This window comes from Sapajus apella, unplaced genomic scaffold (genome assembly GCF_009761245.1).
Source record: "Sapajus apella isolate SASKATOON/1434 unplaced genomic scaffold, GSC_monkey_1.0 scaffold47, whole genome shotgun sequence".
NCBI lineage: Eukaryota > Metazoa > Chordata > Mammalia > Primates > Cebidae > Sapajus > Sapajus apella.
Genome location: NW_022436987.1, coordinates 7974599 through 8000784, shown reverse-complemented (window position 1 = coordinate 8000784; position 26186 = coordinate 7974599). Strand labels below are relative to the sequence as shown.

Here is a 26186-nt window from a genome sequence, read left to right as displayed (position 1 = left end):
CTGGTGTGACTTACTGAAAAATGTTCTGAACTATTGGTGTATATAATTTTAAAAAGGCAAAACTATTTAAAAAACAAAATGAGGTAAACTAATCTACAAATGTAATGTAACTCAAAACAAGTTTCTGGAATTTTTGTAACGAGACAAGCAGTTTCTAAAATTCATTAAATAAACCAATGAGAAAAGCTAGGGAAAAAATCTTTAAGAGTAATGAAAAAAATTTAGGTATACACATTATAGAGCTAAGGTAATTAACTCAACATGTAGATAATAAAATATATATGAATTTAGTGTATGGATCCATGAAGAAATCAATGAAAAAAAAAAATGGTGAAAAGATAAACAATGTTTAGACAACTCACCAGCCACTGGGATTCCTATCTCATTTCTTATACCAGTCCAAACAAATTCGAGACATACCCAACTATGTGAAGTATACTATGATTTCATTTTTTTGTGGAAGACTTTTTTCCAGTAATTTTAGAATAGGCAAGTATTTAACATGGAAATAAAAAACATAGAAACTATAAAGGAAGCACTGATAAATCCAACTTACAATTAATTTCTGCATGAAAAAGCTATATAAGGTAGGTCAAAAGGCAAATAACAAACCTGGAAAGAGTATGTGAAATTACCCCAGCTACACTCCCTGAAGTTTCCCTGAAGCATCTTATAGCAATGCTTCTCAAAACTTAATGTGCATGCCTAATCACCCATAATTTTATTAAAATGCAGATTCTCATTCAGCAGATCTGGGATGGGATCTCACATTATGCATTTCTAACACACTCCCAGGACATGCCAAGCACCTAAATTCTATAAAACATTTCTAGTTAAAGAGACACGGGGCTAGAATTTAGTGGGACTCAGATACCTCCTAAGGATCACCTGGTAAAGTTTCAAAGCACTCAATTACCTAAGCTTCACCATGAGTGATTAAGATTTAGAAGATCCAGGATGAATAGCAGGAATCAATATTTAAAAAAAAAAAAAAAACCTCTTTAAGTGTCAAAGATATTTACGGGTCTGAAAACCAATAGACAAGATCATCTGAGTCCCTTCCTGCTCTGTCTGTGCTCTGAATACTACAGAGAAAGCCATCTGCTCTGGTAGTTTAAAGGATTCCTTTACCATCGCCAGACCACACCTTCCCTCCCTTGTCCATCCCCACCTCACCTTTCCCCCAGCCTTGTCCTAACGCATAATCCTCCCACAGACAGACAGATAGAGCACAGCGTGCGCAGCAAGAAAGGAGCAGGGATGGCAGGAAGCATTTCAGCCACGGCTTCACTGTAAGGCTCCTCCCCTCCCTGTCCCTGATTCCTCACTTGCACAAACCAAGCTGTGAGGATAAAAGAGTTACCCTCCTGAAAAAGTTTCGTCAACTCTAAAGCATCATATGAATGTGTTATTTTTTATTAGATCTATGATGACCAGAAGAAACACACTTATAAAAGTCTAAATCCCTCAGGTCCCTGTTCTGAGAACTTTTTTTTTTCCATTGAGACGGAGTCTCCCTCTGTTGCCTAGGCTGGAGTGCAGTGGTGTAGTCTCAGCTCACTGCAACCTCCCCCTCCTGAGTTCAAGCAATTCTCCCACCTCAGCTTCCCAATTAGCTGGGATTACAGGGGCATGCCACTATGCCTGGCTAATTTTTTTGTATTTTTAGTACAGACAGGGTTTCGCCATGTTGGTCAGGCTGGTCTCAAACTCCTGACCTCAAGTAATCCCCTGCCTCAGCTTCCCAAAGTCCTGGGATTACAGGTGTGAGCAACTGAGCCTGGCCCCCTGTTCTGAGAACTTTCTACATCCTGACCCTTTCCCTATGCCCTTCTCAATTTAAAGCACAAAGTCTCCATATTTCCACTTCCTAAATATACAAACTAAGCTTTACAAACAACAGGCAAAACATGTAACATTGAGCCTCAAGTAAAAACAGCTTCAAATTTGTAGAAGATGCCCACAAACTAATACTGCATCTACGTACATCTGCTAATGCACTTGTAAGGGTTTTCCTCCCCAAAAACATCTATCTCTATCCTCTTAAATAATTTTTACTCTTATCTAAAATTCTCAAGTCTCATCTAAATTTCCTTCCTGCTTATTGACACTGCCACCACACCCCCTACTGGGCAGGCTTTTGTTCTGACACCATCCCTATGGGTTCCCAACCATGCTGATCTCCTTGAGAAAGGCATTTGCTATGTAATCCATTTGCTAATAAAATCCTCTGATTTCCGAAGATTCCCTGACAGAGGAAGTACTCACCTGTGCACTTTTTATTTTACAGATTTATCACAGGAAAGTGCTTGCCAAAGGCCACTGAGAGCATGCCTTCCACATTGCTCAGGGATGGGAGGGGAGGAAACAAGGGGTGGTACCCAGGCAGGACACTCAGACCTAATGACACACCTGGCTTGCTTTCCACGTGCTCAGCCAACCAGAACTCTTCAGTGCCCCCAGGCACAACCGGGAAAATTCCACACCTGCCATGCTAGAACCTAGCACCACACAGCCTAAATCCACAGGGCACACCAGGCAACAGAAAGGCCTAAGTCAAGCCCCGAAATGTTCCAGTCTGAGGCAGCGTGGAAGGCGGTAACCCTTCTTGTTCCCCAGTTAGCTACACAGTCCCAAGAACGGAAATGATGTTCCCTCAAACCCAATATACAGGAGAGCACAGGGTCCAGAACAGCTCTGTCCACTGAAGGGAGCAGCCCTGCATGGCAGACCAAGCAGAAGGCACGTGCAACCAAACGGAGCTGCCTTTGCTGAACGGGGCCTCCCTAGAACACCACGAAGGGCATATCTCCTAACAAACTACTTAGCCAAACACCATTTGGTTTCAATTAACAGAAACCCACTCCCACTAACCTAAGGTAAGAAAAAACGGTAAGGGAATATGAGTTCATTATAAGGCCAAGGCGCCATCAGAAGACCCCTGAATCAGAAACTGCAGCCAACCCTCACAAGAGATGGAAACCAGGAAATGGAAAACCATCAGGAAATGAGACCATTCCCCTGGGGTCTCGTCTCATCCTCAGCACAACTGTTTGCTTGTCTCTTTGCGAAGTGACTTTCTTCCACACTTCTCTATATCCATGGGTCAAAAATCTACTCCCCAGTTAGGGTCTCCCTGAACTGCAGTGTGAGCATCAAAGACAAAATTGGATTGCTGTCTCAATCCCAAAATATGCAGGAGACAGAGTTTAACTCAAGTTGGCTCAGGTGTCCCCACTTTGATCCAAACATCAGAGAACAGGTGGTGAGCTGTTCCTACTATAGAAAGTATCTACCTGTTCAAACCAATTACAAAATAAAAACAAACGAAAAAACACAATATAAATGACAGCCGCTGAATGAACTCTGACCTTTGTTAAAGCCACAAAGTTTTCCAAAGGTATCATCTTGTCTTCTTACCACTCTAAGGAGGCACAGCTGTACAGCCAGAGCCTCAAATAACAAGCAACTGTCTTCTTTGTAGCTTGCTTGTTGGCTGCTTGGGTTGGAGAAAAGCAGCATTTTGTTGCTATCAAATAGGAATGTATTTCTGGTTCCTCCTTTTTTCTTTGAAGAGTTCTCAGCAGGAATCTTACCTGAAAGGAGGCAGAACCTGGCTAAAATATGGCAAGGTCCTGAACAGCATGAATGCAAGAGTGTGGGAGACGCAAGCACAGTGGAAATTCACACAACACACAAACAGAACTCATGCCTTCTGGGGCAGGCTCAGAAAATAAAACAATTTGCCATCTATGGGAAATATACGTTCAGCATAAAGATTAAATGAGGCCCCTTCCTTACAAAAACCACTGGGTTTTTCATAAAGTAACCCCAAAGAGTCCATCAGTCTGGGTCCATTTCACCTAAGGGAACAAACATTCCTCACAGATCATGGGCTGTGCTCTGTGTGGTTGCTAATAGGATAATCTGTTACAGGAGGCTTACAAATCCATTTACATTGATTTTAATTAATGAATCAATCCCTGGCCCTGAACAACTTGGTCTCTGAGACGGTGAGCAATTCAAGATTCAGTCTCTAATCCCAGCCTGAAATCTACATGAAAAAGAAGTTAACTCTCAGATCAATGAAGGACAAATAAAAATAATTGGATTTGTACCTCTCTCAACATAAGGAAAAATCTCTTCCAAGTTTAGACAGTGACTATTTACATGTTAATAAGAGTAATATATTTTCACAGTGATTTCCAAAGAAACTCACCTAAGACTGAGGAGTTTTTGTACCAGCCTGAAATCCAGAGAGCCACGGCCAGAAATTATGACTCCCAGTCAAGCCTCTAAAATCAAAATGAGCCCGTCTTTCTCAACAGTTTATCAGAACCTTTTAGTGAGGCCTGAAGTTCAACAGAAAATTACCCAAACACAAAATACAAATGACAAGAAAGAACGAAATGGCACTGGCCAGCCTGGCTGTGAGCTGAATTAGCCACACTTGATTAAAAAGCCAGGCAAACTTTTGCATTTGCTTTTATTTTATTCTTTACAAAGGCTGAAACAGAATTTGACCTTTCTGAGCTATTACCAGCTATGAATTGGAAACAAGCTCAATTTAAAAGGCAGGATCGATATCTAACTGCTCATCATCTCAAATTTTTTTTTCCATCTTCATTAGTGTCTTTTCACAGGGTTTGTCTACCCATGCTATTTTTAGACGTCTATCAGAACTTCCAATAACTCCACACAAACCTAGAGTAGGGGGGAAAGGGATCTCATTTCAGCCCCATTTTCTCAAATCCCACAGCTAGCTAACACCAATTAACGTAGAAAAAGAAGGTAGGAGTTGATAAATGAAAATGAGTCACACTCAATTTTAATTTTTTCCAAGATTCGAAAAGCTCACAAATTCACAAGTAAAGCATAAAGCAACAGTGAGTCCCAACCTCACACAGAAACACCAACCCGACTCTGCTCTGACTTGGGTACATACACAAAGTGGGCACTGCTCATAAAGGAGAAAAATAATCAGACCCAATATTGGGAGACAATTTCATGTTTCTCCTTAGTCTTTAAAATAATTAATAAAACAGTTATAAAATGGATTCTGAAGTCAGAAAGACTAGCCTGAAATGCTGCAAAAGAAACCCAAAAAAAGAAAGGGGAAAAAAAAAAGACCCTGTATATAAGGAAGTAAATTGCAAGGAAAAGCAAGAGACAGGCCAGAGCTTGGCAGGCTGGCGAGTGTGTTAGCTTGCTCTTTCATCTCTCTCCCTTTTCTCTCCCCTTTCTCTCTTTTCTCTCAAGCAGAGAACAAACAAGAAGTCGATACTTCAACGACACATATGGAATCCAGAGTTCTCTGCCTAGTGTCTGCTTGCATGTTCCTAAGTTTTAGGATTCACTGAACACTAAAGCCCCTTGAAACATCTGCCATGTGTTTGCCGGGGCACTTCCCCGGACTCAGCCTGCTGCCTTTCCTGGCCGAGTTGTGCCGGGCCGCACAACAGAGCAGGGTGTGCCAATGCAGCCTGACATTCAGATCAAGACCACAAATTATAAACAGTTTCAGTAAATTGACTCAAGTGCCTTTGTTCCTCAGACATACATCTTCCTACCGCTTACAAAGGCAGGCAGCAGAACCTAACCACCAACGCGGCTATAGCCAGGACTGGGAAAGGAAGTTATTGAAGCCTGGATTTCCTGCCTTTGCTTGTAGCCAAGAACTATGAGGCTTGTAGTGGTTTCAGGAACTGACTCATCTCATGATTCATGGATAAGATACTGCTTTTAATATGCTTCTGATCCTAAGATTCAGGAACATCAAAACCAATCTGAATCTATGCTTCACTCTTATTTGCAAATGAATATTCACAGCAAAATAAACAGGAGGACAACAGTTAACTGAAACAATGAAAACATCATGCCAACGGCAGGGAAAGTGGAATGCAGGCATCACATGGGAAGCCGTCATCAAAGCTTAATCCGCCGGCTGCGACTTAACAGCGTTTCAACTTCCCAAAAGTGGATAACAGGTGGGATAAGGTTTATTTTTAGATGTCATTCCCCTATTTGTAAAAATAGATTTAGCTCAGCAATATTTTAATTCAGGCCCATCTGGGGTTGTGACTCTAAATATCCAGGACTTAACAGAAGCATGTAGCTTGAGATTTAACTGTTCCAGTTGCAAACCAGGAGAGTTCAGAGTGAGTTGACCAATGAGTAATGGGTAATAAAGGACTCACATTGGAACTCATTCTCTTAAATCATCCTCTGCTGGAAGGCTGAAATTCTGTATTTCCACCCATGTTCTGACTGGCCTTCTCTCTACTTTACTGTGCGCATGCACACACGTGCACAGTCCAGGACTTAAAAGCAAAGTTCTTTAAAAGTACTAAGCACTAGGGGCTCGGACCTCTGGCTGCTTTCCATGACATTCCCCATGGATTCATTCATCACAAAGAAGTCCCCACTAGAAAAAGTTTTAAAGCCTCCCTCACTCATGGATTGCTGGGTTCTCCCCACCCTCCCCACACAGGACATTAAGCACAGGACCAGTAGGAGTGGTTTCCATAAGCCTTTATAGGTTTCAACACAGCCCAGTTGCACAGAGGGAAAAGGGGAAAAAGAAGACAAAAAACACAGGCTGTTCTGTGGGGTGGGGGGTGGAGGAAGCAGTAAGAACAGTTGACCAGGCAAGGCCAAAGTGCAGAGGCTGGCTGGCAGGCGCTACATGGCTGGGCTCCTCCAGCAGATTTACTGACATGACGTCAGTGGCTCCAGTCCAGCTTTTTCTTTGGTAGCTTTTACCACTTGCCTCCTGAAGCCTCCACTATGTTAGGGAGCCACAGGACCATAATGAAAATTCCCTTTGTGAAACTGAGTTTACCGCGGGGCACAGAGGCCTGCCTTGTGAATTACCGGGCTCTTCCCCCTACTCTCAGTGCCCACGGAGGAAAGGGGAGGGAACAAACCCCTACAATACTGTACTTTCCTTAATACAGAGGAACCATTAAAAGAAGCTTGCGGCTTTAAAAAGAAAAAAAAGCCGGAGGGTGGGTGAGGGGCATTAAATGTGTATCTAAAATTTCCCAGGCCGGGATGCTGATTAATTTCTCAGTGGTATGGAGAATGATGATAATTTTAGGACTATTCACTCATGCTGCTGTGAGGCTGTGTTGGCTGCACTATGAACGCATACGGCTTTGTTTCACCAACAAAACAAAAAAGTATTACTGACGCTAAAACTCCAGGTCTGAATGGAACCTCTAAAGAAAGCATTAGAGCTTGTCTTCAAAATGAGCCCTGTTTTGCTGGGGGGCGGGGGAGTGTTGGCCTAAGTGCATAGTCTATGATGCACCAACATGGGTATAAAATAATTTCTAAGAAGCAAAGACAGAAATTATAATACTAAAAATAAGTTTAATAGCAGACTTGTTAAATAAAAAACACTCATCTTAGACTTACAGGCCTACTACCGGAGACTCACAGAAGTAAAACCCCTATGTTACAACTAGGGGTCCAATGCATAAATCTACCTAAAACTACAAACCTTTAACTTTTTTAAGCTTATAAAAATAATAGACTAGTGATAAATTCTTTAAATGACTAGGGCATTAAATACATTCTGTTTTAAATGCTTTGGAGAAGAAGTACAAAGCTTAATTCAACTAACATATTTATTGAAACAGATGAGTATAAATGCACCCAACAATATCATCAAAATATAGCTTGCAGCCTGAATGGCTCACAGTGGTAATAAGATAAGGAATCTCTCACATCCTGGTTATGTATACAGGGAGCAGAACAAACCATCGGGTAGACATGAATGAAGGCAATAACTAAAGATTTCTGTAACGCCTAAATTAACATGAGCTTTGGCCTTCAGGAGGCCAAAGTGAAACCACAAACCATCCATGCTAATTCTTCAGTTTGGTCTTTTTCTTAAGGGAGGAAAGGACAAGGTGACAAGCGCAAACATGAAAGTGGCAAATGGGAGCCAAAGAGGCCAGGCAAGAGCAAGTGTGCAAGTAAAGCTTTTACCACGATTAGAGTTGACATGGCAGGTGGGATCCATTTTCAAAGGTGAGCAGATTATTCAACTGAAGGAGTGGGAGGAGGAAAAAAACAGAGAACTTAGCACACACATGACAGCCTAGAAATTCCATTTCCCGCTAAAAGGAACCCAAACTCTGCAGAAATGGTTCATTCTAACTCCCAGAACATACAAGAGACTGGACAGCAAGGAAACTATCAAAGACTATTAACAGGATCACATCAAAAGGACACAGGAGCCAACTAAAGAAATTTCTGCTGGCTGAAGATGAAACAATTCGAGCATAAGAGGAGGAACTGCAAAGGACTGAAATGCATCCAGTAATTTACAATCAGTGATTACCTAATGCTATGCAATCAATAAACTATCTTTCCTTTACAAACTATATGCTAGGTTAACCATAGAGTTGATAAGAGAAAGCTTCTCCATAAAAGGAATGGGTAGGGTGGGATGGCTCATGCCTATAATCTCAGCACTTCGGGAAGCAAGCAGATTGCTTGAGCCCAGAGTTCCAGACCAGCCTGGGCAATGAAACTTTGTCTCTACAAAAAAACAAAAAAAACTAGCCAGGTGTGGTGGCACACGACAGTTCCAGCTATTTAGGAGACTGAGGTGAGAGGATCACCTGAGCCTGGAAAGTCAAGGCTACAGCAAGCCAAGATACCACCACTGCACTCTAGCCTGGGTGACCAAGTGAGACCTCTATTTTTTTTTTTTTAAGAGACAGGGTTTCACCATGTTGGCCAGGATGGTCTCGATCTCTTGACCTCGTGATCCGTCCGCCTTGGCCTCCCAAAGTGCTGGATTACAGGCGTGTGCCACCGCACCTGGCCGAGACCTCTCTCAAAAAAAAAAAGAGAGAACTAGACTATCAGAGAGCACCACCAGTTTGCAAAAACTACATGAAATGATAGATACAGGAAGAGATCATCAGTCAGCAATACTAACATCACAGAAAGTGACAACTGTACATGCGTGCCTTCTGGTAGAATACTAGCTATGAAATTTAGCATCAAAAAATAAAAATAAAAATAACTTGAATTGGATCAAATTTTGACACCTAAATTCCCATTTATAGAAAATAAAGAGAATAAGAGGATAGAATACACAGCACCATGGAGATACAACTGCAAAATCCAGAACAAGGAAGCCTACAAGCCTACAAGAGAAACACGGGGGCTTTTGCAACAAATCAATTACGAGAAAGGCAGGGATGAGATTTATAAGTTTTAAGAAATACAGCAACCAAATATAACCTGTTGATCTGGTTTTAGACCCTCATCTGAACAAACCATCTATGAAAAAACATTTATGAGGCCGGGCGTGGTGGCTCACGCCCGTTGTGAAACCCCGTCTCTACTAAAAATACAAAAAATTAGCTGGGCATGGTGATGCGTGCCTGTAATCCCAGCTGCTCAGGAGGCTGAGGCAGGAGAATTGCCTGTACCCAGGAGGCGGAGGTTGCAGTGAGCTGAGATCGCGCCATTGCACTCCAGCCTGGGTAATAAGAGCGAAACTCCGTCTCAAAAAAAAAAAAAAAACATTTATGAGACAATCAAGAAAATCTGAACAGTGACTAGATATTTGACATTAAGAAATTATTAAAGCACTGGTATGATCATGGTATTGTAGTGTTTTTTGAAACACAGAGTCATATTTTTAAAATAAACACTGATTTAGAGATGAAATGGTATGACACCTAGGACTGCTTCCAAATAATCTGTTAGGAAAGGAGCCAGGAGTTTACAAGAATAGCCACGGGGTGACTATTGCTGCTGGGTGATAATGGGTAAACAGGGGTTCATTGCCCTTTACTGTGCCAAATCTTCCCATAGCAAAGACACTGAAAATCTGAAATAAAAATAAAGATTCTGCTCCTGAACCCCTCCTTCAAAAAGAAAGACGGATGCTATGGAAGAGGTACCTGGTACTCTACTTCACAGCTGCTGGATGATGGTAGTTAAAATAATTAGCAGCAGCAGCTAACATTTAGGAGACACGTCTCTACGAGGCAGTGCTGTGCTCATCCTCACAGAACCTGCACTATAACCCGTAAGGAAGGCACAACTATGTCCATTTCACAGGCTAGGAAACTGGGGTTCAGAAGGATAAAGAGGTTGACCAAGGTCAAACAGATAAGTCAAGTGAAGGCACTGCGTGTCATTCCAGAAGTTCATTCGCATAATGCGGATGAGAATGAGTTATGTTATTCCAAAATAGTAACAACTGCTAAGAGTCCTGGGAACTCTATAAGCCAACAATTCAATCCAGTGTGAAAGAGAGCAGAAGTGGTACTTTTCTGATGACCATTTTTGGTGAAACGTAGTCAACTGCAGGGGTAGAGTCTCTGAGACCTTAAAGAGATAACAGCAGAGGAGACAGGGTGAAAAGTGGAGGAGGGAAGGGTGGATGTGTGTTTTCCAGGGAGGCGGGAGAAACAAAAGAAAATGTGAAACAAAAGGGAAATTGCCTGAAAATTAAAAAAAAAAAAAAAAAAAAGCTGGAAATCCAGCAAGAGGGGAAGCTGGGGCAAAGTTAAACCTGAAGGAGAAAAATGAAAAGGCAAATAAATGACCCCTTGTCAGACCGGCTCATGTTAGTTGGGAGGAAAACCTCAGGACCTTGAACTGAGAACTGGAGAGCAGAGGAAGCAGGACACTTCTCAGTGGGTTGGGGGAACCAATAGAGAGGCTGGCAGTGGGTCATTCGCTACATTTCATTTAAACTCACATATGGAGAAGTACTATTATTTTCCCCACTTTGCAGAGGAGGAAACAAGAAGCCCAGAGAGAGTAAATCACTTACTCAGAATCACACAGCCAACAGGCAGAACTGGGGCTGCAACCAGGATCTGACCTCAAAGCTATGCTTTCAGGCTACTTTGTTAAATACACCAAGCACTAGTGAGAACTGCGCAGCTAGGGCAACACCAAAACACCCAACAGAAGTACCCAGGAAGAATTTAAGAAATGCAGGAAGACTAAGAAGGTGTAAGTGAGTTGAGAAGGGGGGAAGACAGGGGCACAGAGTCCTAAAAACTGGCAATCAGTGATCACACACCTTTTAGCTGAGAGACACCAGAAATAGGTAGATGTATAGGAGGAAAAGATCCTATTAACCAGCCCACTCCCTCCCACCAAAAACCAACCAAGGTCTCAAAGAGATGGATGTCAACCCTGTAAACGACCTCATTTCAAAGCCCCAGTGTCTTTTTTCAGAGGCCTCATTATGAAGGGCTCTGGGCAAGCACAGCTGTCTTCTGCCTGCTGCCCCATCACCTATCATGGGGCTAAGCTGGCCACCTGGGTGAAAGGAGACGAATTCACCCCATCTTGGCCAGTTCCCAAGCACTCCCATTATCAAAAAGTGAACTCAAGGTCATCTGCCTAAACCTATCCCCCAGCATGAGGCTATTTCCATATCCAGGCCTTCAGGGTGGTGAAGGGGGCTAACTTATTCTGCCTGCCTGCCAACACAGCACATTCCAAAGCAAAACCAGATAAACTGGCAGGTCCAGTTCCAAGCTTCCAAACTACAGCAGTCCCCACTACCCCCAAACCCACCTAGAGAGCAATTTGGATTAGCTGAGCCCCAAGGAGTCCTGCCCTCTCTCTCTTAATGGTGAGTATAACCAGTCATAGGGGTGAGGGATACTGGTCCCCACAGTCCTGGAGGACTAAAACCACAGGGAAGAGAGGTGAATGGGGTAGCACAAGTAACCTCTGAAAGGCTCAACTGAGACATACCCAACTTTTCAAGACCTTCCATATGTTTGTATGGAAGAGGGAGTAAAATGAGCCACCAAGAAAACAAAAGTATTGGGTCCTCATTTTTCTGGGGCAAATGCACTAAATGAGAAGCCTACCTTTGTTTCAATATCACAATCTATGTTAACTCCATTCAAAGGTCACCAGAAAACCTGATAGGTGAATTTTATGTGCAGTCCTTTGTTAGACTGACAGCTGTGGAGTCACAAAGATAAAGAACTGGTTTCAAAGTATAGCTGTGTGATGTTGGGTAGGTCACTCAACTTCTCTGAGCTTCACCTTCTTTTTGTTAATGAGTGAGAGGTTTTTATGTTGCCCAGGCAGGCCTCGAACACGTAGCCTCCTCAAGCACGACTGGCCTGAGCCACCATGGCTCCTGCTTCACCTTCTTCAACTACAACTGGAAATCTTACAAGACAGAACCTGGCCTGTCAGCCTTCCCTTCCTATCCAACGTCTCCCACAGAGGTCCAAGAATTAGCACAACTAAAAGTGAACTCTGCAGTACTGCTCCTCCTCTGCAAAACCTGGCTTTAAGAGAGGAGCCTGAGGGTTATGGATGGTATGCTAAGATAACAGTGCTCCAGGACCTTTCTGCCTGAGGGCTCACACATTTTCTCTTTAATCAAAAGCACAGCACAAAAACAGCTAGAGGGCCAGAGGTAGTACAGCATCATCTAGTCAGAAAGAGAAACCAAAGATTTTCAAGTGACTTACCTAAGGTCACAGGAAGAGCCACAGCAGAGGATTTCCAAGCAGGACTTCCTTCCACACCAGCTGGAAGTGGAGAGACCAAGACCCCCGCACTTGGAGGACCGTCGAATGCCTTCTCCCAGTGAACCGCCCCAACAAGGTTAACACGGTTCTCTAATAGAGTTCTCAACAGCAAAGTCTAGACGCCATTGTTGCAGCTAGAGCTGAAAGACACTACTGGACCGAACACCTCCACTCCTGTCTGAAGATACTGCCTAAGGCACATCACAAAATAAACAGTGGTGTCAAAAGAAGCACCATGAACTGAGCAGTGTCATTCCAATTATTTTTGGTTTTAGGCAAAGTTCTAAAATTACTAAAATTTCTTCTAAAATTTCCAAAATTCCACCCAATTTTCTCTGGCTTATCTCCTTAGGTGCATCATAGCACATCCTTACACAGTCTCCCAAAGAACAAGGGTGAGTTTGAAACCTAAGAATGTCAAGAGTGCCAAGACCACAGGTTCTAAAACATAATCTGAAATCCCCCAATTTCATACAGTACAAACCAACCTTTCAGAATATCACTGGGAAAAAAAAAAAATTATTTCTAAATTAAATTTTGTTGGTCTAAAAGGAAATGAACCAATGCTGAATCATTCCTATGAATGATGAGAATTATTTTTTTAAAAGTGCTTATGAATGGATTCACAGAATAGAACAAGGTTTGAAACAATTTGGTTGCAGTAGCACAGGTCTGAAGCGAAAGTTGTTTCCTGAAATTCCTCTCTATTGTAGCTCTGGCCTCAGAAATGGCCTGGGACAATCCTTCAAAAGTAATAGTTATGAGCTCAATACCCAGACACCACAAAGCCCTCCTTCCCCGGGATCTCCATTCTGCTTAAAGTCTAGTCTCCCAGTTTCCCTGGCAGTTTCCTATTAGTACAATAGCCGTATAATTTATCATCCAAACTGAGACATTTTGTAAGTAAAAGAGGGGAAAGGATTATGCCAAGACAAGCAACATAAACCAGGACTATACCAGGCAAACAAATACACAGCCATGGGGAACCATAAAGGCTGCCCTGCAGAAAACACAAATGAGGAAAACTGCCACGAACAGTAACCATGAGGACGGCAGCCAGGATCTGGTGAAGGGACACAGGAACAAGGAAGATCAAGTGAAAACTAAGAAAAAACCCAGCCAGAGCAGAACCTGAAACTTGAGGTACACATTAACCTGACTCTGAGTCCATTTTTCCCCCTTCTTAAGTCAATCTGCAAAACAGATTTAGCGACTGATTTGTGGCCACCCTGCCTTCAGGAGTCTCCTCCTCATTATCTCCCACATTATCCTTTATGACTTAGTTCCTGGATTGTTTAAAAGTATGATCCATAAGGATGGGTTAACATGGTGAGCATTTATCATTAGGGAGCACAGCATTCCACACTATTGAAACATTCTAAGGTAAAAAATCTTCCCTTTTAAATACTACTACTGTTTAATCTTTAAAAGGAACTATATGTTTTTTCCTGACTTCTCCCTTAACAAACTAGTAGAAACGTCAACTCTTATTAGGTCTGATTATCAGTTTTTAATCACTCGACGACCGAAAAACAGGACAGCCAGAGTGCTGAGGATACCGTGGTGGGCATGACTGTGGTGATCAGATCCAGAGTTTTATTTCTTTATGAGGTATGATTCACATTCCACAAAATTCGCCCTTTTAAATATGTCATTCAGTACTTGTAGCAGACTCCCAGGTTTGTGAATAAGTGCTTTTAAGTCTATCTTTTCCCCCTCATCCACTGTCAGCCTGCCTGCCTCTAAATCTCTCTCCCCAACCAAACTACTCTCCTCCCTCAACAATTCTTAATTTTTTTTAAAGACTGGGAAACCGGATTAATTAACACACACTTCTATATACACTGCTTGAGAGACAACAGGAAAAGATGTCAATAAAATGCAGGTGGTCCCTGGCCCAGGCTCACACAAAGCAATCTTAACTGCTCAGACCAGTGACCGGGAGTGGCCCAGATCTAAAAACACAGGGACACTGACACACCCTGAAGTGTAGCTGGGAATGTGAGCAGAGCTGGGCCAGCTTAAGGAAGCTAACTTTGAAAACACAAGGTTCTATCGCCAGCTTCCAGAAGGAACTCAGCTCATCTATCCAGGAAGTACCTGGACTTAGACACTGAACTGGAGTTCAACACTGCACAGGAATTGGACACTGAACTGGAGTTCACCCACATCCTCTTAAATATGCAAATACACTGACTAAACCGATGGACAATCATTCATTTATAGGAGTGTGAATTACTGTTCTGAGTCATATTTAAGGCCCAGAGGAAGCGAATCCTAGGAAAGGGGCAAAGATTTAACTCTGGAGCTCGAAGTACCGGGAGAAACAGAATGGCCTGGGTTTTAACAGCAGCCGGACCTGCAGCTCTAGCCCACGAGCTAGCACTTACCTAATCTAAACTTTACTCCAACTCTTCCAGCTAGAGATAACATCATCCCCATTTTCCAGATGGGGAAACTGGACACAAAGAAGTTAAGCAGCTAGCCCTAAGCAGGTATTAAGAGGTGCAATAAGGGCAGCAAAAGTACCTTTCTTCTCCGCACCTGAAGCCGGATGCCCTCAGCACCCCAGGGGGGATTATGCAATGGTTTTACCAGAATGCCCTAAGCATTGTTTTGCTATGAAAAGATGAGTTCCATTCAACCATTTACAAAAGAACTTTTACAACTTAACCCAGTGTTAGGAGTATGACTTCCTTTTTTTTTTTGAGACAGAGTCTCACTCAGTCGCCCAGCCTGAAGTGCAGTGGCGCTCAGCTCACTGCAACCTCCACCTCCCATATTTCAGGCAATTCTCTACTTCAGCCTCTCAAGTAGTTGGGATTACAGGCACCCACCACCAGGCCCAGATAATTTTTGTATTTTTAGTGGAGACAGGGTTTCACCATCTTGGCCAAGCTGGTCTTGATCTCCTGACCTCGTGATCCACCCACCTTGGCCTCCCAAAGTGCTGGGATTACAGGCGTGAGCCACCACGCCAGACCAGGGAGTATGACTTTCAAGCAGGAACCTAAGGAAGTTTTTCTTTTAGACAAATGAAGTTGCACCATGCCATCCAGTTTTTGAAGCACTTCCATTTAATTCGTACTGGGTAGCAAATGACCTCAAATATTATGTATTTACTGATGGATTTCCTCCACTTTATGAATAAGGGAAGTGTGGTTCAAAGCGATTAATGGTCAAGGACTTTATAGGCTTGCCTCAGCCTCTCCTAGATTTCAATCTGTTTGCCTGAGACCAGGAATCTGGCTCTTTTAAGCAAATGCCTCAGCCTTGGGTGTTCCTCAAGGGTCACTGTCCAGGGTGACTTGGCAGAAAATCCTTAAAGATCTGTTATGCAACATAACATTTGAAGTTGCTATTTACTGAGCATTTACCATACCATGTGCGGGTATATGGTAGGCATACAATTGAAATTTATAGACGGGGGCACTGAGGCTTGCAGAGAACAAGTAAAATTGGTCCAATGCCACACTAGCAAGTAGCTTAGCCAAGGTGTGTCCAACTCCAAATCTGTGTTTTGAACCCAGATTATTCTGTCTCCTTCATCCAAACCAAAATCAGGAAACAGCCCAGTGTGTATGTCAATCAGTTCCCCACTCCCTCTTACTCTGTTCAATTCTTCATAGCCAAGTTTCAAATCTGTAGTGGCCCCTTACTGGCAACAAACCTTATCAACATGTGAAGGTTAAGTTCACTAGCCAGGAGAGTATTTCACAGCGTTTGCTTATTTTCTAACCACCTAGTCCCAACTCACCCCCCAAAATGACATCTGGAAAAAATCCCCGTTCCTTCAAAGCCCAACTCCAACATCCCTTCCTCTGCAAAGCCCTCATTGGTTCCTAACACAGGGTAACACAGCTCTTCGGATGTATCATGGGCCCTTACCCCATTGAGTTTGTTTCCCCTTTATTCTGATGTTACCTAAGGAAATCCATACTTCTAAAAATATATAAACATGTAAGAAACCCGACTCCCTCAATGCAACCCTCAAGGCAACCACCATCAATAACGTGCAACTCCCAGATCCTTAGGACTAGAGATGCAAATATGTTGTTTCAACATTTCTGTAACCCTAAGACACCACTGATGGTACCATGCAGCAGGATTTTATTTCAGACTTACTATTGTGAAACAAATGATGTTACAATGCTTATCACTTAGAAATACTATTTTATACATATTGAAACTTTTTAGCAGGGCATGGTGGCTCACGCCTGTAATCCCAACACTTTGGGAGGCCACAGCGGCTGCATCACCTGAGGTCAGGAGTTCAAGACCAGCCTGACCAACATGGAGAAACGCCATCTCTACTAAAAATATAAATCTTAGCCAGGTGTGGTGGCACATGCCTGTAACCCCAGCAACTTGGGAGGCTGAGGCAGCAGAATCGCTTGAACCCAGGAGGCGGAGGTTGCCGTGAGCTGAGATCACGCCATAGTACTCCAGCCTGGGCAACAAGAGAGAAACTCTCTATCAGGGGGGGAAAAAAACAAACAAACAAACAACTTTTTACCCTTTATCAATCTTGTGCATACATAAAAAGGAAAACACAAGCTAAATAAATTGGGTAACATATAACTAGAGTAACTTCTCAGAGTGACCAGTGTCCATACAGTATCACCCTCTTTAACAACAAGGGTATTCTTAAGAATGCTCACTACTGACTGCGGGATTTTCTTCCTCTCCACTGCATTCGCTCTACAGGCTTTGGTGAGTGTATGCAACATCAAGAGTCATGACCACCACCTGGCCAGCCATGATTGTCAAACACATCCCAATTTCAAAAATGTTCAAGTACGTTAAAAATGTGCTCCTTGGAATTCACAAAATACCATACATACAACTTCCCTACTGGATTGCAATGACCTCTGTACATGCCTGTTTTCCTTGCTAAACTTTGCTGAGCAGGGGAATTTTACCGATCACTGTTCATTGGCCACCTTTCCTAATCACTAAATCCATGGCACACAGTAGCACCCATAAATGTTTAAATGTTCAGTGACAGGTAGCAGCTCCATGAAAACCAGGAGTATCTGGATTCCAAAGTGCCCAAGGTCAAGGAAAGAGAAAAGGAAGGAAAGAATGAAAAGCATGGTGGTTTACCCACAGTTCATCTCCAGAAAGCCATCGGGATCATCCTTCTTATCCCCTCATTTTCCAACACCAGGCATACCACCCAAGGAGCTCTAGGAGCATCCCTGCCACTCAGAAAGCAAAACCTCTGCAAGCAGTCAGACAGAAGTCCATTCTCAAGCCCCTCACCAGACGGCATGACGCACACCTCTACAATCACATCTGGAAACAACTACACTCCCAAGGGGTGAGTAGCAGATGAATGCCAAGCACAGAGAAGGTGGTTCTGGTTCACTTTATTGCTTCCCCTGAATAAAATGGTGATACCTCAGTTTTGTGCAGGCTTATCTTTAAAACCAATGAAGAACATCTTAGTGAATTCCGTAGATTCAGCCTGTGTTCCTAGGTACACTGCGCCTCACAAATATAGAGGGAGAAAAATCACATTCAGAGTTAGAAGAAACGGCCAAATTTAACCTGATTCTATCTGCAGATAAAAATTAGAATACCTAGAGCAATGGTTCCTAGCCAGAAGCAGATGCTATGATGGGGCCTTTCAGAAATACAGACACACCACACCTACCACAACCACCTAAGCCTCCACAGGTGGTGCCCAGGCTGTAAAAGCTCCATAGAGGCTGCAGTGCACATGCCAAGGTGGGAACCACTGATGTGGCAGAAGCTTCCCTGAAGCAGGAACAAAAAGAGGCTGACCTGCGTTCTAGTCAGAATCATCCTGAATTAGCCACGTAAATGGATCCAGGTGCCCTGAATTACAAACCCAAAAGGCAAAATCTAAGAAAATGTGCAAGGCCTGGAAAGGTGAGTGAGAACATGCAGGCAGGGGAAGACAGGAGACAGGCAGACAGCCTCAGGGACACAAGTATTTGCTGAATGAGGGTGATGGGGTGGTGAGCACATGGTCATGCATACCATCACACTTCCACTGAGCCACCTACTAAGTGCAGAATCCCTGAGCTGGCTCCAGCTGAGGCAAGAGTTCCCCTGCCAATTCATCAGTAGGGGAGATTTTAGTTTTGCTTCAGCTTCACTGGACACTTGAGTGGTGTTCTGGAAGCATTTTCCACTTTCACAATTTCTAGGCACGAAGGAAGCTGCTTCTTGTCTATGAATTACAAATGGCACATTCCTTGATTTCAAGTTATATAAATGGTAATAATTTTTGCACTTTACAGCTAAGGTAAAATCTAAAGGTGAAAGGAAATTACAGAGGTATTCTGAATGCATAACAAAACTAGAAATCTTTCATCAAAATTAAAAAACAGTATCAAACTTACCTCTTCAATATTTAAAGCAAAAGCAACTCTGAATTAAGAGAATTTCTTGGCTCAGATAATATGAAATGCTACTAAGTAACTGTTTTCTGGTTTTCTCTCAATGACAATACACGACAAGGTCTTCTAAGTGCGCGGATTTCAAGATGGGGCTGATGGTTCCTTCTGCTAATGGAGCTCTTTCTAACTCTAACCAGCATTGTCTCTCAAAGGCTTTGAGATGAAAAGGCAGCCAGGGAAAAAGGATTGAAAGAGATTCCACCAAAGGAAGCATCCGCTCACAATGGTTTCAGAATCAGTTAGCCCCCAAGACACCCCCAGCCACAGTAATGGGTGATCTGAAAATGAAGCATATCAAAATGCTATTGATAAGCTAAATTACCAGACAGCTTATCTGAGGCCCACATCCGCCATATGGTGCCCCAAGTTCTGCTGCCTGTTGCTGCCATAACAATAGGCACGCCTACCCAGAAAGCACCATTGGACAGAAACCCAGCAGCGGCGGCATGTGGGGCAGCTACTGTGTTTACATTTTATTTTGTGCCATTAACTCTGTGCCTCCCCTATCCCAGTAGGGATTTGAAACACACACATACTTAATGTCACAAATCCCTGTTACCTGCAGAATGCATGCATGCATGCCGCATGTGAGCGCGTGTATGGGGACAGATCAGGTGAACAGAGAGAAAACCAGATGTCAACTTCAGAAATGGAGCTGCCTGGTGGGGGAGGGCGAGGCAGGCAGGCTGGCTCCCAGCTAGAGCTGCAAGCAGACAATGCGCTTTTCTCAACAGGCTCGGGCGGGCGGGCCTCGGGGAGTGGCTATTTAAAACACTTGGCTCCTTTTATTTCACCACCACGGAAGTGAATTCGGTTCTTAAGTGCCAGAGCAAATGAAGTCATTTGGTTTCCGCAGGCTCTCTGCATTTCAGCAGAAGAGTCAGACTGGACAACAAGTCAGAAGGCCCATCTAAGTTGTTCTTTCTTACAATTAAAATCGATTCCCGCAGGATTCAGCGCTTGGACTTTAGTTTTTTTTTCTTTGAAAAGCTATTAAAGTCAGAGAATAATTAAGGGATACAGACACTGAGATGAACTCTGTCAAAGGTGACTCCCTTCACAAAATGCCATCAAGTCACAGAGTAAAGAAAGACCAGATAAAGCAATTACCTTCTAAAGGTTTGGTTGGTATAAAAGACTTAACAGTGATCTCCGTCAAATTCGTAACAATTCTGTATTTCTTTCTACTCTCTTAAAAGACTTTCCTATCTTTGCAAATGGTAATAAAATATTCATTTATTTAGTTTGCTATATATTAGAAAAGCACTAGTTTTCAAAGAGAACTCAGCAGTGTGTAGCATCAGGTTATACAAAAGTACCTAGATATAGGGCAAAGCAAAAAAAAAAAAAGTCTCTTTCTTAATATTCAGATCTATTGAACTGTTACAGAAAGGCACTCATTTCATTCCCCTAGATTTACTCACATCTAAGCAGACAACATTCTTGGATGAACTTTTCAAATTTTCTTAAACATTCCAACTTTAAAAAAAAAAAAATCCCCTTTCAAGTTAAATTGAGATTGCACTTGAACACCATCCAAGAGCAGAGCTGAACTGAATTATGATAATTAGAAAGCTGTGCCTATTTAAAAAAAAAAAAAAAGCACATTTGATGCATTTTTTTTAAAGAAAAGTTCATGCCAGAGAATATAAGTTCAATATGTTCTCACATAATTAACATTTCCCACCATTAGCGGCAGTTTTTCAGTTTATGTATCAGTAAGAACAACAGTGTTGTATATTCCCAGTCAAGAGTGTTTCAGTTACTTTTACACATACATCTAAACCTGTCAGATGCCTAAAAGCAACCAGAGTTCCCCACTAGAGATGACGGATGCTTAACTTGCTCATCAATAAGCCAGCTTTTTCTTTTAAACCTATTTTCCAGGGTACCATGCCTTCAAATTAAAACTGTTAATGAAATCCTAGGACAGAGGCTTCAAAACAAATGTGAATCATGAAAAAGGGTAGAAAGCATTGCATCAGGATAGTAAAGACCAATTTCAAACAAGGGTGGGGAGCAGGGTGAGTGCAGCGAGTACAACACAGCCTTCCCTTGACCTGCCACAAAGGTAGAAAAAACGCAGCTTTTTACAAGAACCCAACCCCTACTCCCCACCACCACTACCACCATTATCCAATCAGAAAAGAAACCAGTGAGTTTCACAGTTAGCCAAGACTCCCAGACTATTGGAAACTATTTTTTTCGAGAATCCTCTCAACTATGCAAAAAGTCAGTGGACCAAAAGAGAATTTAAAAGCTAAGAGTAACCTACCCTTGTAAGAAACATAATCCTGAAAAACCCACCCATCAGGGCATCCCATTTTTGCTTTGACTAAAATAAAATACATATTTCAAAATTATCCTATTCTGTACTACTACAAAACTGGTATGTATTTGAAAAAAGGGTCACATTTCTATTCCAAATTCAAATATTCACAAAGCTTATAATGAGACTCTTACAGACTGAGGACACTCAAGAGTTCACAGCTTTGAAACAAAACAAAATAAAAACACACAGAAAAACATTCCAAATATAGATCCAAATCTACTAGCATTCCACAAAACTATCCCAAGAGGGAAGCCCCAGAACTTCCCTGATTTCAGATGTACAGAGTAATTGCAGTAAAACAAGGTCTAAATAAGGTGTCTGTCAAGAAGCTCCATCCTGAAATATGAAGTACTTAGGACAGACTTGAATTACCTGATCTTATCACTTTTATGAATATGAAAGAAAATATATCACTGATGTGGTTCAAACACTCAACTCTAGATGCAACTTAAATATTAATACCACAAGGATATCTATGCCTTATTATAAAATAAGAAAAAGCACCATGAAGCTATAAAAGATTGTGCCAGCCATCAATCAGTCCCCAAGTAGCCCAGAAGCACAGCACAGGTTTGTCCAAGGGGAATAAACTTACAATATACATTTCTGCCTGGGTTCAGAAGTTGGACATTAGCAGTTTGCAGTTCCAGTCACCGAACTTCAAAGGGGAAGCTGTAATGCTCGCACTGAACAACAAAAAGGTTTGCTTGGATTTTCTTGCAGTTCTACAGAGAAATCTGGACACTTGTTTTGGCCACATTTTTCAATCTTTGGAGAACACAGATCCTAAAGTTTTATCACTAAACAGATTCAACCTCTAAACATGGCTTTCATATTTATTTAATTTTCCCTTTCACAGTCTCCTTACTAGGCACAAGAAAAAGTGCCTAAAACAGAGCTTAAAAGTATTATCCACCTACTGTTTGTATGTAATACAGTCATTTTTAGGTCCACCACATCATACACACAGTTATTTGCACCAACCTTTTGAATAATAAGACACCACAATTTTCATTTGTAGACAGCATAATTATGCTTACAATTAACACATAACATACGAGATTAGAGAGAATAGTAATCCCCAAATGCCCAGTCTCTTGTATGACCACCATGTATGAAAGATCAATCCATTTCTGAAGCAACCAACCTTAAAATATTGTAAATGGCACAGCTCATTTCTTCAAATGTCTATCTAACATTTGGGATCTACATGCTTTAAACTGCTCACGTTACATACTTTTCTGCTGAAAACGTAATGACAAATATGATCTAAACACCGATGATACAAGTATATTCTTCCCAAATGTTCCCGTTAAGAAATGCCCTCAGAATTGCTGCTCTGTATTGTGAGAGCCAACAAAACACAAAATTGCTTATAAATTGCTGGAGCTTAAGCAGGGAAAAAAAACTCGAACATTTTTTTCCTTATGACCTATTTGTTCTTTTTCTAAATAAAAGGGGACTCCAGTCTCCCAAGTGAATATACCAATATATAATTCCTGCTGTATAAAGTAAGTGGGGGGAAAGAGGAAATGGGAAGGGGAGGAAGAAGCCCACTCCCCCCAGGCTGCCCTCCCAAACCAGCCCTTATGTGTAATTAGTTTGCTGCTGGGGCCTGGGCACACATTGTACCACAAGGCAAGGAAAAGCCTCTCAGTGAGAAATTCCTATCAGTCTGGCTCAAACTAAATTGGGATGTCCTCTCCCTTTAAATTAAATTTCATTAAGTATATGTCATGGTGAGTCCTGGTTTTTGTTTTGGGAAAAGAAAAGAAAAAAACCCTCCAACCCTCCAATAATCTCTCTCAGGCATGTTCCCTGGAGTTCATTACTTTATAAAGGATCACACAGAGGAGGAATTTACACAAAGATTCTTTCCTATAATTTTCTTTACTCCCATTGTCAAGGCAATGTGTTATACTGGTTTTGTTTCAGACTTGTTTAAAAATAAAAAAAAGTTCTAATATTCCCCTAAAACTGCAGATCAAATAATATTTACCATTAAAGTAAAAATAAAAGTCTACATTAGCACTTTGATACCATCAGCAAGAACCCATAATGGATATAGCTTATCAGTTCATTTTTTATACCAACAATAAATAAAAGAATTGGTAACTGTTTAAAACCTGAAACCTGAGAGTTCAACACAGAGCTGCACATACAAAGAAACAATAAACAAAAATATCTGCGACCATTTATGGAAACAGTGAGATTAGAAAAATAAGCCTTTCCCCAAGAAATATTCAACAATTCAAAACCTTACTCCTGACAGAGATTCAACGAATCCATTTGTCTTTCCTGAGTCACTTTGTAATTAGTTCTACTATTTCCTTCTAAAGAGGAAAAGATTCGTAAGTAAGTTGGATTTAAGTCTGGCCCTTATAAACACTGAGATATGCTTGGGCCCAAAGACCCTGCTGTTTACAGAAGGGGAGCACAAACCGAACTGGGAAAGGGTGAAGCACCGGGCATAGCCTCAACACTGTTCCCCAATCGGTGCCTCAGAGAAGCAGAGAAAGGAGCCCACTCCTGGCTATGACAACACAGTGGATCACATCTCCCCGAAGGGAGGAATGTGTCTACTCAGGTAACCACTGCAGGCACCCAGCGCACCCCAAGCCATCAGACCACCTGAACTTCCAAAAACAATGAAGGTGGCAGGTGGGGAGAAAGAAACCTGTGGTTGTTGTGAACTGACAGTGTTCTACTCCTTTGCAATACGTGTAGTGTTTTTAAGACTTCTTTTTACTATTTTGAAATGTGGCAGGCTTAACAGACCTTTCTGTCCCAAGACCTGGGCTCCTTCCAAGGTACTGTTTTTAAACATGGCCTTTTTTCATTCCCTGCTCCTGGAACATCATCTGTCTCTAAGTTTCCAGGGCTCACTGAGGTCAATTTTCATTTCTGCAAATCACAGGAAGCCACTTGCTTCTAAGAAGTTAACAAGCCACCTGAGAAACGCTGGTGGCTGGTATTTCATTGTTTCATAAATATTTTTATACAGTGACACTATCCAACTTTAAATAAATCTTTTTTAAAATAGAGAATTTAAAAGCAAACAAAATTCTGATCTGGATTTCATTTACTTTCATGAGAAGATAAAGGAGGTGTGAGCCCTCATTGTTTTCGACTCATTAAAAATATTGCTTTGATTTTTTTTAATACAAACGTTATTTTTCAAAAAAAAAAGAAAAGTCATAGAAGTTGAACTTTCTTTAAAGCAGCCTTCTGGACTTTTGAAAACAAGTGTTGCTGTTACGAACAAAGACTAGAAATGTACCCAGATTTTCTCCCCTCCTGGGGATCATTTCTCTTCCAATAAACAAATCCCCCAGTATTTCCTACCGAAAGGGAAGGGAAGTTTTCCAGGGAGAGTCTCCTCCTGGGTTTGGTGGTAACTGCGACTCAGTCTTTTTTGGACACAATGTTTCTGCTGACTCCTGAAAATTTTCCACTTGAATGTGCAATGAAGCGGCGGCGGCGGCGGCAGCAACAGTCCTGGAGAAGCTGCAAAGACGACCGTGCCATTTTTCATCTTTGGGACGAAGGAGCGAACCCCCCGCCAGCGGCACAAGTTGGCGCAGACCTGGGCCCGCCTCGGGGGTCCCTGGCGCCGGGAGGCGGCGGCGAAACTAGGGAGGGTCCGGGCCGGCTCCGGGCTCCGAGGCGGCGGCTCTGCCCGCCCGCGTTCATTCCGAACTTCTGGCTCCACCGCGCACCCCGTGCAAGGCGCCCGAGGGTGTGTTCGTGTGCGCGCGTGCAGGCGGCGGGAGAGGGGGCGCGCGGGGGGCGCGGCGTAGTCGGCCGGGCGCCTCCAGGGCGGCCGCCGGGGGCCGCCTGTTGCCGCGCGGGCTCCCAACGCGCGGCCCAACTTGGCGTCCTGGCAAGTCGCACGGCGGCGCCCGGCCGCTCACCTCGCAGGGGGCGCGGGGAGGCGGGTGCGGGGGCCCGGCCGAGGCCCTCCGCGTGCCCGCCCGCCGCCGCACACAAAGCAGAGCCCGCAAAGAGCCGCCCGAGCGGGACGCGCCGCCGGCCCCCCGCCGCCCGCGGCTCCGTGCGCCCCCCGCACCCCGGCATCCGCCCCGCGCGCCAACTTACCTCGGCCCAGGGAGCCGCCGCAACGCCCGGCGAGTCCAAGGCAAACTTCAGCGCCGCTTCCCCCGCCCTCTGCTCGGTGCCCGGCTCCCTCCCCGGCTCCCGGTCCCCGGGCCCGGCCACCCCACCCCTGCCTAGCACCGCTCCTGCCCCGGGGCCGGCTGGGCGCGCTGGGCTGTTGCCCGCGCTCCGGGCAAAGGTGGAGGGGTGGGGGGGCGTCACTGCATGGCCTGTCCCTGGACGCGGCCGCCCCGGGCCCGGGCCCCGCCGCGCGGAATGGCCCGCAGGGTGGAAGCGAGTCTGCAAAGTGCTTGGTAGGCGCCCGCGGCGGGCGGCGGGGCCGCGACGGCGGCAGCAGAGGCTCGGCTCGGCTCGGGCGGCGCGGTGCGGCGCGAGCGATGCTAAGAATGTTCGGAATGAGGACAGGAATGAAATGAACGCCAGGACCGAACTCGCTCCGGAGGGGTGGGGCCTCGGTGACGTCATGCGGCCTGCCGCCCGGGGCCGGAGGCGGGGCCTGCCGCCGCCGGTGACGTCATGGGGAATCGGGGCGGGCTCGGCGCGGCCGCTTCGTCGTTGGGGCGCGGGCTCTTGGCAGCGGGCGGAGTCTCGCGCCCACGGGGGAGCACGGCGCGCGCGGGAGCCGCCCTCCGTCTCCCGACGCGGGCTCCGGGCTTTGTCCCGAGCCGGGGTGGGGCGGGGCGGACGGGAGCAGCGCGGCTGGGAAGTCCGTGCGCTCGCGCGAAGAAGTCTGAAAACCTGGGTTCCTTCCAGGAG

General features: G+C 43.8%; 1 protein-coding gene across 3 annotated transcripts in view; it reads right to left on the bottom strand.

Moving 5' to 3' along the window:
• Positions 1 to 25879, bottom strand: part of TEAD1 (TEA domain transcription factor 1) — a 273107-nt gene extending 247228 nt beyond the window's left edge. For 2 of the 3 annotated variants that reach the window (XM_032240796.1, XM_032240799.1), the window contains exon 1: positions 24660 to 24719. The gene's annotated coding sequence lies outside the window, so the exon portion shown is untranslated. Of the gene's footprint in view, positions 1 to 24659; positions 24720 to 25412 lie in introns of those variants that run through there. The other variant, XM_032240798.1, reaches the window with a different exon arrangement.
• Between the last annotated feature and the right edge of the window lie 307 nt (positions 25880 to 26186).